The 11,144-nt window shown below is 40.6% G+C and overlaps 1 long non-coding RNA gene across 1 annotated transcript; it reads left to right on the plus strand.

Annotated features, from left to right (window-relative positions):
* The first annotated feature begins 1,805 nt into the window (after positions 1 to 1,805).
* On the plus strand, positions 1,806 to 4,107 carry LOC123089837 (uncharacterized). Its single transcript, XR_006442387.1, has 3 exons — positions 1,806 to 1,931; positions 2,532 to 2,733; positions 3,966 to 4,107. It is a non-coding gene; the product is annotated as an uncharacterized lncRNA (long non-coding RNA).
* The last annotated feature ends 7,037 nt before the right edge of the window (positions 4,108 to 11,144 follow it).

Consider the following 11,144-nt stretch of genomic DNA (forward strand, 5'->3'; position numbering starts at 1 on the left):
TCATAACTTGTGGTTATAATTGTAGCTTCTTCTGTAGCTTCTGGAACGGAAACATCACCAATTTGAGCATCCCCATCAGTACAATTAGGCTGGTTCTGTTCACTAGGTTCAGCATTGTCTGCAGTAGCATCATGTTCTGATGGCCGAGAGCTTGAACCAACGGGTTTGAAATATTTATGAATTGATTCTCTCTTCCTCTTCATGTCTACACAAGCACAAAATAATTTAAAATTTTATATTGATGATTAAGGCCTATAGTTTGTATGATTATACTTCTTCAATTTTTAAAGGCATGAACTACTAATCCATGTGAGAATCAAATTACCTTTTCCCCTTGTGTTGCTGCCGCTTATCCCGTCGTCCGCCGTCGTTCTGTCCATGATTCCGGCCTCCGGGCTGCTGGCAACGTGTCCGTGGATTGGCGCCTGTCCGGGCGTTGCGGCGTCCCCTTCCTATGCTTGCTTCTCGACGGGCGCTGGCGGCGCGCCGGCGAGATCCGATCGGCGATCGCTGCTTTTTTTGGAGACGAACAGTCGAACGAACTGACGAAGAGATTGGCGATACGTGCGTCGCTACGTGAAGCGTGCGTAGTCATGGCCTCATGGGCTGGTGCGTGCCTAACTAACAGGGCCAAAGGGCCTGCTCGGCTCAGTCTTGTGCCTTTAGCATGTAAATTTTAAATGGGCTGCACTGGTTGAATGGACTATACAAAGGCCGATTGGAATGGGGGGGCGAAGCAGGCTGCAAGCAAGCACACGGGTAAAAAAACTAGCGATCATGTGATCGGTTTCAAGGGACTGCGCGATCGTTGTGGGGGGGGGGGGGGGGGGGGGGGGGGTCTCGCCCCCACTCGTCCCCACCTTAATCCGTCCCTGCATAAGGGCAGTACAGTTTCTTTCATAAAGTTATTTGTGTGAGTGCCCTGCATATTGAAGTAAACTGGATCGGCTAATCTTGAGTTACTACTACCTGAAGGAAACTGTACTGGAGAGCAGCCTATCATATATAGTTACATGTACCGAGTGATTTAGCTTCATTTTAATGATACTGTCAACAACTAACTACTGCTGCGACATATTTGATGCAACCTGTAAAATATTTTTTGTTTAATTTCAGCATATCATTTATATACTGAAGTCTCTTCTGGACATGTTGTCTAATTGCGTCATGTATATTAGATATTTGTTCTACAATACTTGCCATTGACTATTTTTCTTTTATTTAGGTTATGTGCATTATTGATCAGCCAATCTTGAGAGAGAGATGGGTTGGCGTGAATGGGAAGAAAACTACATTGAATGGACAAGAAGTATGCCCTCAACTTTTTCATGGTATGTCTTACTTATTGTTCTTGTGATTTTTCCATCAGTTTTACTTTACATTTCTTCTTTGCTTTTTCATGGCATCGGGATGCCCACTGCTGACGGCGCTGTGTTGCTACCAAAGGGGGCACCCTGCAGCGGCCGGGGACTCGCTGCCGTCGAAGCACGACACATTTCCGTCACGTATGTTGGGTGTTGTGGTGCCGCAGGTCCTTGGGGTTGGGTGCGGCAACTCGAGACTCGAAGACGATCTTCTGTGGTAGGGCGTCGCCGGCGGCGGCGGCACCTGTATAGACCGTCTCGGTGTGACAGAAGAGTTCGGAGTTCACTCCGAGAAAGAATTGCTTTGCATGTACATTTGCTGAAAGACTGATGTGCTGAACTTTCGATGATTTCGATTGGTCTCTAACATAACCTTTCCTCTTTTTGTTGATATGTCCAACAGAGATCCTTATTTCACCTTTTGTTTATAGGTATTCAACTTCAGGAATTTCATACTTTTGGAGTGGAGCTATCAAATATATGTGTGCTCGATGTTGGTGTTTTAATCCGGATCTCTCGCTGAAGGTGCTCGATGTTGGTGTTTTAATACTGCTACCGTACTTCAAGGTCTGTAGCAGCTCTTACAATGGATTCTTTTTAATGATAGGACAATTTATTTTTGTTTCAATTTGGTATTGTTTTTCTGTTCACTTAACCCAGTCTGTAGCAGCAGCTTTTCATGTCGTTTCCTCGCCAACAAATGTCATAATTTATCACGTACGTGTGCAAATGGTTTTTTGGCTATAGTATGAGTATATGGTTCAGAGAAGCTCGGTTCAGATGCAAAGCATGCTTAGCATCTCATAGTTGTAGGCTATTCCTTTTAAAATTGAAGCCATCCAGGTTTTCAATTATGGAGATGATTTGGAAACTCAGCATAGAAAATTATTTACTCTAATGTAGATTACACATATTAAGTCCTTTATTCTTTTATATTAAGGTCTCCAGTGCAAGCATTAGCCCATCTTTAGCTGCTCATAAGCAGTATCAGTGATATATATATATATAAGTACACTCTTGCTAAGATTAATCTTTGATATATATAATTCATTGCCTGGATATAGTTTGCTTTGAATGTTTTTTTGCTCTTTAGTCTATGAAGAATTGCAAGGAGGAGGATATATAATAGAGCAGCAACCAGAGCTGACTATTGGCTTGTAAATGCAGCAAAGTTCTCCTAGAGGTGTGATGTTGGTGGTGATTTTCTTATCCGGGGATATGGATGTGGCGGGTCTGTGGGCACCATGCTGACGCGGAGAAGGAGGTGCAGGTAGCGGGGCGCTTGAGGTGAGGTGGCTGCAGGGTCGCTCGAGAAGAACAGGCTCATCAGCACCACCTGGATGCCTTCGTCATCAGCAATGTGGACAAGGTGCAAAAGGGATATCTCCCTTACCTCTTATTCAGTCTGGAAAATTATGCAATGTTTGTTTTGGCAGATTTAACAGTCGCTGGTTTGGAAATTTGTTACCTATAGAAGTATAGGAATAACATGACTAATATTTATTGAATTTATAGAGTTATTGTTTTTTTTCTACAAAGTCAGTTGTTACATTAGGAAGAACATCGTCTAAAATCTTGACAACATAAAGGAGCATAGAGCTAATAGATTATGAAATCCTGTAGTGCATCAGATGCACCCTTCACTAATTTTTGAACACATTTATATTATCCAGGTTCCGACCTCATTCGCTGTGATGTTTGTCTTTTTTATGTGGGCGAGGAAAACATTATTAGGAGTGATACTCCCAAACTTTGATTTCTTGGTTGTCGAATCATGGTGCTGATTAGATTTTACTTAACCTTAATTAATCTATTTATATTGCGGCTTTGTCTTTTACCTCATCTTTTAGTTTCTCTTCTCCACTTCACACAAGATTTTATTGTAGGCTACCAAGTACAGTTATACCACTTATACTCTTTCTATCTGATTATGCGAAGCTTGATCTATACTCATTGAACTTTGTTAGATAGTAGGCCCTCCTATTAGTGTGCCTAAATATAATTGTTTCTCTGTGTTTATAGTATCTTAGTCCAGTAGAATGAATGTTCTCGAGTAATTAGAGGTATTTGGATCAAGTTAATGTCTGAATACCACTAAAACCGAAATCATAATTAAAAAATACTGACCTTTTTCTTCAGGGCGTCTGTTCCTCCTCCCATGGTCAGCACCACCACCTACTCTGAATCTCCGATCAGAATAGTATGAACTATTAAATAGGGAACTTAATGCTTATCATTGTTGATGTACATATGTACAACTAACAATGTTTGTGCTGCAACCAGCTTACTTTATTCCTTGCTGAAATTTATCTTGATTTATTTCACATCAGATAGTTCTGAACCTAGATAATCTCAATTAAGGTCATTGAAATTTGTTAAATTATTTTTATCCGCTCTTCTGAACGAGCGTATACTATGATCTGATTTGTATATCATATTACTGAGGCAGCGCTGGCCATGCTGTGGTGAGAACATACGAGAGATAATTGGGGTGTGTGGCTGGTTGCTTCATATGCTGCTAATGATATATGTAGACTGCTAATTGCTCCTGATATACAGTGTCGATTGCAGCTGATAGTAGGATTGTACTCAATTTGATAGGTAAAGTGGGATGGCGGGATTGTATAGTGCTCATAAGCCAGTCCGGGCATTGTCCTTCCTCGAATGAATTTGAGACTACTCCTCATATGTTAATCAGTTGCTCCTCCCTAGCTTTGGTTTGGTCTGAACTTCAAAGTTTTCATCCACTTAATGTTGATTCAGTCAAAGATCTCTTGGACAAATTATTTCTACAAGATTCACTCTATAATGTTGTTATCATTGTCCTCTGGAATATATGGAAGCCCAAAAACTCCAAGGTCTCCTGGGATGTTTTTGAGGAATTGCACATTACTGCTAGCAAGATTGCTGATGATTGATACCATGGTCCAACAGGTATTCACATGAAATTAATAAATGGCACCTTATGGATTGGAGTACTCTCGTGTTTACTATTCGTTTAAGGGTCATCAACCCGTGTATTTATTTTCATTGACCATGTTTTACATTTTTCTTCAGTAGTGTTCATTGTCCAGTTCTAGATTGTTAAGAGAGTAGAGTTTATTGATTTATTACATGGAGAGACCAGTAGTGTCGTAGTGGTCTTGACATAATTGCTAACATTTTCTACTAGACAAATTTTAATTGCACTAAATACAAATTAGAACATGCATAGACATTTATCTTCTTTCTACAGAATGGTTAGTGTAAACTTACTTTGAGTTGTACATGATTCTGTATCTGACCATTTTATCTCATATGTTGATGTGGTTGCAGATATGAACTTCAAATTATCCTGCAATGTATTGACTGCTCGGAGCTAACTTGACTACGCTAGTTTTCTTTTATGGCTCAAAGTAGTTAGTGTCCCCCCTTATTATGAGAGAGGTACTACTTCAAACATCTCTTCTTAATGTTTTATGTCATGGCATACAATATGAGGGAGTGTTAGTTGGATTGACTTTCGTGGCACTCATTGATAACCTTTCAGTTTAGGAGTTTTTGTGGCCTCTTAATCCATGAGAGTATGCTCATGTTGAAGAAGTTAGTCATAATGAGGGGCACCATAAATGTTTGTTATCTGGCACAAATTCCTAATGAATATCACATGTTAATCAAATTTCATTGTACTATTCATACAGTAAAATATGAGTGCCATGTCAGAATATGGTTCTCGATCTGAAAGATCATATTCGAAATTGCAGGTTCTATGGCAGTGGAGTAATGTTCGTAAATTATATATTGCTTTCAAGTTTGGAGCTGGAATAATATATGTGCTGCATTTAGTTATAGTCTTATAGATATACATGAACATCCATTGTATATTTCTTGCAAGACATGATAACTACTATTATTTTGATTGTTTCCGTGAACTATTTTGACCTTGATTAAGAAGTAAAAAGTTTTTAGCCTCGTAGGTTGTTTGATCTACTATATCAAGTGGCACTTGGCTTCTCATGGCTCTCCTCGCATTTGCCAAAACAAAGTTAGTACACACTACCTAGAGCTCTGGAAATTAGAACTGAAAAATGGTCCTGCGGTTTATTAGCTGATATAAATCATGCACAATCCTCTACATTTAAAAATAACCGGACACAAAGCAGTATACTTTTTTCCGAGTACTACCTTGAGAGAGCCAAGGGGTTCTGCATTTTATAAAGAAGAAGAAAGTTGCCTGGTTCCATACATGCTTATCTAAGAAATATATCTTATCTATTTAGTGGAAACCAGGCAAAAACCTACAGATACAAAAGGCACAAAGTCCCCCACCGGTTGTGACCGAACTACTGTTTTTGGAAATATCACATGAGCTAGATTACTAACATTGATGTAATGCTTGTATGGCAACCTATTCCTTTATTGGTTCAATTACAGAGTTTTGTTATTATGTGAATGGAGTAATGGAGAGCTAAGAAAAAACAAGGTAACAGTTAGTGTTACTCTTGCGAGGTAGTTTCAATCATATCATTGTTTGCTTTCCCTTTTCTCCTGCCTAGGTATGTACAATTATTCCAACCCAGGTTTCTTTCAAGAAGGATATGGGTATGTGTTTGAGGAATGTCTACATGACAAAACACACCTTCAAGTTTGGTGATAGTTATGCTATCAAACTTACAATGGGGGTCTTAATTTGTATTTTTAATAGAGCACTGGGTTCATTGGTGAGACTTGTGAGTATGTGCCTAGGCTAAAGATGGCTGCTATGTCGGTACCAAGTGGCATGTGTTTAAATGGAGTATCCTTGTCAGGAGAGCTGATTTCTGAAATATGGTACTTTATGGGTGCAAGGATTCACCATGTTGCGGTCTTCGTCAGCGGAGTGGACTCCTAGGAATTAGTCAAGGCCGCTATGTTGTTTTAAGCTGATATTCTATCGTACTTGTATATTTTTTTGCTTATCTAGCTGTTTGCCATGCAGTTCTCGTTGTTGGTGGGAACATTTGTTGTCTAAGATCGACCTCAAATATCTGGTGGCACTATAGCATGGCTTTTGATATTCTAATGTATATCTCTTACAAAATATTTCAAGAGCCCGTGGCAACGCACGGGCATTATACTAGTGTAAGTAAGGATGGAGATGAAGATGGTGTGGCGACAAGGATATAACAAAACGCCTGGTTCCTTCAGCCAAAAGTTGGCGACGTTCCTTGTTACACACGCTCCGCTCAACAAACGCTCCAAAAGCCAAAATACAATTCCTCAAACAATGGCCAAAGACTACTTCCCCACATGGAAAAGAAATACGCACATGGCGTTACAATGTTAGCTACTCATGTCTGAGTTCCTAAACCCTTGCAAAACAGAAAGAAAGGTTGTTTGCTAAACAAAAGAAAGGCCAACACAATCCTATCCAAACACTCCACATTTTTACTATGTGTCAAAAATATGCAACTTTTTTTTGGTTTTTAGGTACATGCCAATATTTTTTAAAAAACACAAATTTTTTTATGTTCACACGCCAAGGTATTTTGTACACATGGCAAAATTTTCCAAAGAAGAAAAATCTCACGACCCCATGGATAATTCATAACTTTTTGTCTTTCAAACAGGGCAATTTTAAGTCATTTTGTAATGCTATTGTGGCAAACGATGGGATTTTTAATCAATTTTCATGGCGAATTTGGGATTCTTTTCCCTACTTTTCCACATGGCAATTTTATTATGATTAAAATGGAGATCTTATTATTCAAAACATGGCAGCTTTACTATTAAGAGCATGGCAATTTAAGTATGATAGAATCTCCTCCCCTGCTCGGTCTACCCCACATGCATGGCGTATAACATCCTCTAGCCCCAACTGCCGCCAAACCTCTCTAGCCTTATGGCATCGAAATAGTACATGAAACACATCTTCTGCTCCTTGTTTACATGCAGGACACGTCGGCCGGACTGGGATGTGTCTATTAGCAAGAACCACATTGCATGGCAGTGTTCCGTGTAAGGTTCTCCAAAGAAATTTTTTAACTTTCGCCGGACAATTCAGTTTCCAAACCTTTTCCCATGTTGGGTTAGCACTAGTGGCTCCCAAACCATCTGTCCTCTGCAATTTACGGCCATGCTGAAAGTACCATAGAGCATGGTAGGCCGATTTCACTGTAAAAATTCCATGTTTATTCAAACTCCATGCTACAAAGTCACTCATATCATGTGTAGGTAGTGGTAAAGCAAGGACCCGTTCCACATCAATCGGCCAGAAGGTTTGCTCCACAAGTGGCACATCCCAGTGACCTGTAGCTGAATCAATTAAATCACTCACCTTTGATAGTAACTGGTTACCTCTTGGGGCAATAATCATTCTGGATGGTGAGTTAGGAATCCACACATCCCTCCAAATATTTATTTTTTCACCATCCCCAACTCTCCAAATGTATCCATGTTTCAGGGTATTCACCCCTTGCATAATGCTCTGCCAAGTGTAGGAGGAATTCTTTTTTAGCTTAATTAATTTACCAGCACAAGAAGCGGCCGTGCTGGGAGTGAAAAACTTCCATGACTTGATGTTCACTTGCTGCTGGTACCTTTGGTGGGAGAGGAGAAAGCTTGTGCACAATGAGCCGGTACAAGATGCGAAGAGAGTTGCACAAGCGGTATGTGCTTTAGCTGCTAACTATGCTATTGCATGTGATCCAAAGGCCTCGTTAAAGAGGGGAGGTTGGTGCAAACCCCCTAGTGGATATGTCAAGTTAAATGTTGATGCGGCCTTTGATTGGGATTTGCTTCAGGGGGCGATGGGAGCAGTCATCCGAGATGATAGAGGACATATGGTTGTAGCTGGAAACAAGCTCATTGATTCCTGTTATGATGTACTAACTGTTGAGGCAATGGCTCTGAAGTTTGGGTTGAATATGGCGCTCACAGCTGGGTGCAATAGACTGATTGTCAACTCGGATAATCTGGAACTCATGGAAATAATGAATAAGGATGGCCAATATGCTGGAGATGTCGCGGCCATTGTCGATGATTGTTATCATCTGGCTTGCGAATTTAGCTCTATTGTCTTCGAATTTTGCCCCAGAGGGTCGAATGGGGTTGCACATGAACTAGCTAGGATTGCTAGAAGTTCGCTTTGTAATGAGTGGTTAGATAATGCTCCTTCTGAGCTTCTTCCCCTACTACTTAAAGATGTAAGTCTGATCACGAATGAATAAAGAGGAAGTAAAGTTGTCAAAAAAAAGAGCATGGCAATTTTATTTTTAATGGCATGTCATTCTTACCTTTTTTTTTTGAGAAAAGCATGTCATCTTTAGTATGTCCTTCTCGCCTGCTATATGAAGTAGGCGGACCCTAGATGGGCTTTCCCAATATGGGTTCCTGGGACCGGGTTCCTGCAGAGTTTCTTTTCCTTTTCGTCTTGTGTGTTTCCTGGGCCAATTTTCATATTTTTGTTTGGTTTTCTGTCTTATGTGTTTCTTTATGGATTTTATTTCTTTCTCAATACATGTACATTTTTCTAAATACACACTGTAAAAATTTGCACATCTTGAACATTTTTTATTAATTGGCATAAACCTAGTTTTGGAGTGTGTGAGCATTTTTTAATTGTCATGTACATTTTTCTGAAAGGCAGTATTTATTTTGTTGAATTACGTGAGCATTCTTTACACATCTTGAACATTTGTCCATATTTTTTTGAAACACATGAACATATTTTTGAATGCTATAAACATTTTTTATATCATGCTGCATTTGGTCTATATTAGTTTAAACTAAGTCAGTGACAATTAATATGGATCATAGAGAGTACAATTTTGTACATGATGTTTATACTTTTATATTTCACTTCCAACATTTTTTATTTATTAAACTCTATTGTGTTTTTGGAATAAGTGTATTTAGAACATATTTTTTAAAATGTAAATAAAATGGAGCGAATGAAGAAGCAGAGAAGAAAAACGAAGGCCGGCCAAATGTATGGCGTTCCCTGCCTCATACCTGCAAATCAAGCTAAGCAGCGGGTGATAATTTTTTACACAATGTTTATAGTTTTCTATTTCACTTTGAACATTTCAAAATTTTAAGGAAATTATTATTTTTAAATAAATGTTTTTAGTTTTTTTAATAAAAAGGTGAAAAAAAGGAAATTGAGCGAATGAAGAAGCAGAGAAGAAAAACGCCCTTTCTTTCATCAACTGAACTGCGTGCGTGCATGGAAGGGCTATCATCTGCACTTAAGAGGAGTGACTTACCTATCATTGTGGAGATGGACTCTATTCTTGCAGTCAAACTGATCCAATCGAGGGATTTGGACAAATCTATTTATGCTTGGGTAGTTAAGGTGATCAAGTATGTTTTGGGGATTCGTGGTTCTTGTATTACTCATGTTAATCGCTCTCAAAATAAAGTTAGCGACTGCTTAGCTAGATTTGTTAAATTAGAAGGACAAACCATGACTTGGGTTGGTTCTGGTCCAGATGTTGCTGTTGAGCTAGCTGTTGCTCAATGTATGGACACCATGAGTTGAGTAATGCAAAAAAAAGTTTGCACAGAATTATTTTCGATTTTTTTGAAAATTTTAAATATGGTTTTTGTTCAAATTTGGCATTCGTTCCATGCCTCATATCTCTACTCCTACTGGACGACTTGGTGAATAGTCTCAATGGTTTATTTTCGCTGTTTTTTTTTTCATCCTCCCACCTCACGGTTTCAAAAAAACCAACCAAAACCAGAGGCCCGTCCCACGAAACGAAACATAATTTGCCCCCGTACCACCACTCCTCCCTCTCCCTCGACCTCCCTTGTCTAGGGTTCCCCGCCACCACTGCGGCAGCCACCACCGAATCCTAGGTCGCCGCACACCGTCGCCGCCGCCGCAAATCCCCAGGGACGCCGCACGCCACCGCCATTGCGAATCACCAGGGATGCCGCACGCCACCACCGCGGATCCCCAAGGGCGTGGTCGCGTTGTACTAGACAAAGTGTGGTCGCCGCCGTCCTCTCCTCGTCCGACCTTGACCTCATCCCTTCGACTCCGGTGACTCCTCTGTGGCCCGGTGGGCGCCAACTGTCGTGGAATTGTCACGGTAGATGTCCTAGTGTGAGGAATTAGTCGTGAGGCCAACACATCTACGTGGTAGCTTGAAGGGGTTGGTCGGAATCGAGAGACGCGAGGCGGATCAACACACAAGACAAGGATTTAGACAGCTTCGGGCCCCGGGAAACATCATCCGGTAATAGCCCTACAGCTATTTGTGGCTAGCTCTCATTATGCTCTAGTTATGTCTAGCCTCAGAGATTGTTTCTTCTTGCTTGTCCCTCTTTGGGGAGCCTTGTCCCTCCTTATATAACTTAGAGGGGAGGGTTACATGTGGAGTCCTATTAGGATTAGGACTAGTCTACCTTCTAATACAAACCGGATACAAGTCCAGGTCTTAACTCCTTGTAAGACAAATATTTCTCACGCCTTTCCTCTTAAATCGGCCCACCATAACATGAGCCAGCCTTCTGGGCCTTGGGCCTTGTCATCCGTCTGTCCCGCCAGCCGGGTTACCAGTGAATCATAATGTTCAATCAGGTTGATTGTAAACCGTCTGGTCAGTGCGGGTCACCGGTGAATCGCCAAGTCTGGCCGGGTTATACTTCCGGTCCGGTTACGTCGGGGGTATATCCCCGACATCTCCCGTGATATCTGACAATATTTTTACAAGTAATGCGCATGGATGGTCCGTCCGTGATTTTAGGGTGGGTTAGTTGGTTAGAAGATTTGTTAGTTAGCCTATTTAAAGGTAGCACGATGCTCTGGTG

Source organism: Triticum aestivum, chromosome 4B (genome assembly GCF_018294505.1).
Source record: "Triticum aestivum cultivar Chinese Spring chromosome 4B, IWGSC CS RefSeq v2.1, whole genome shotgun sequence".
NCBI lineage: Eukaryota > Viridiplantae > Streptophyta > Magnoliopsida > Poales > Poaceae > Triticum > Triticum aestivum.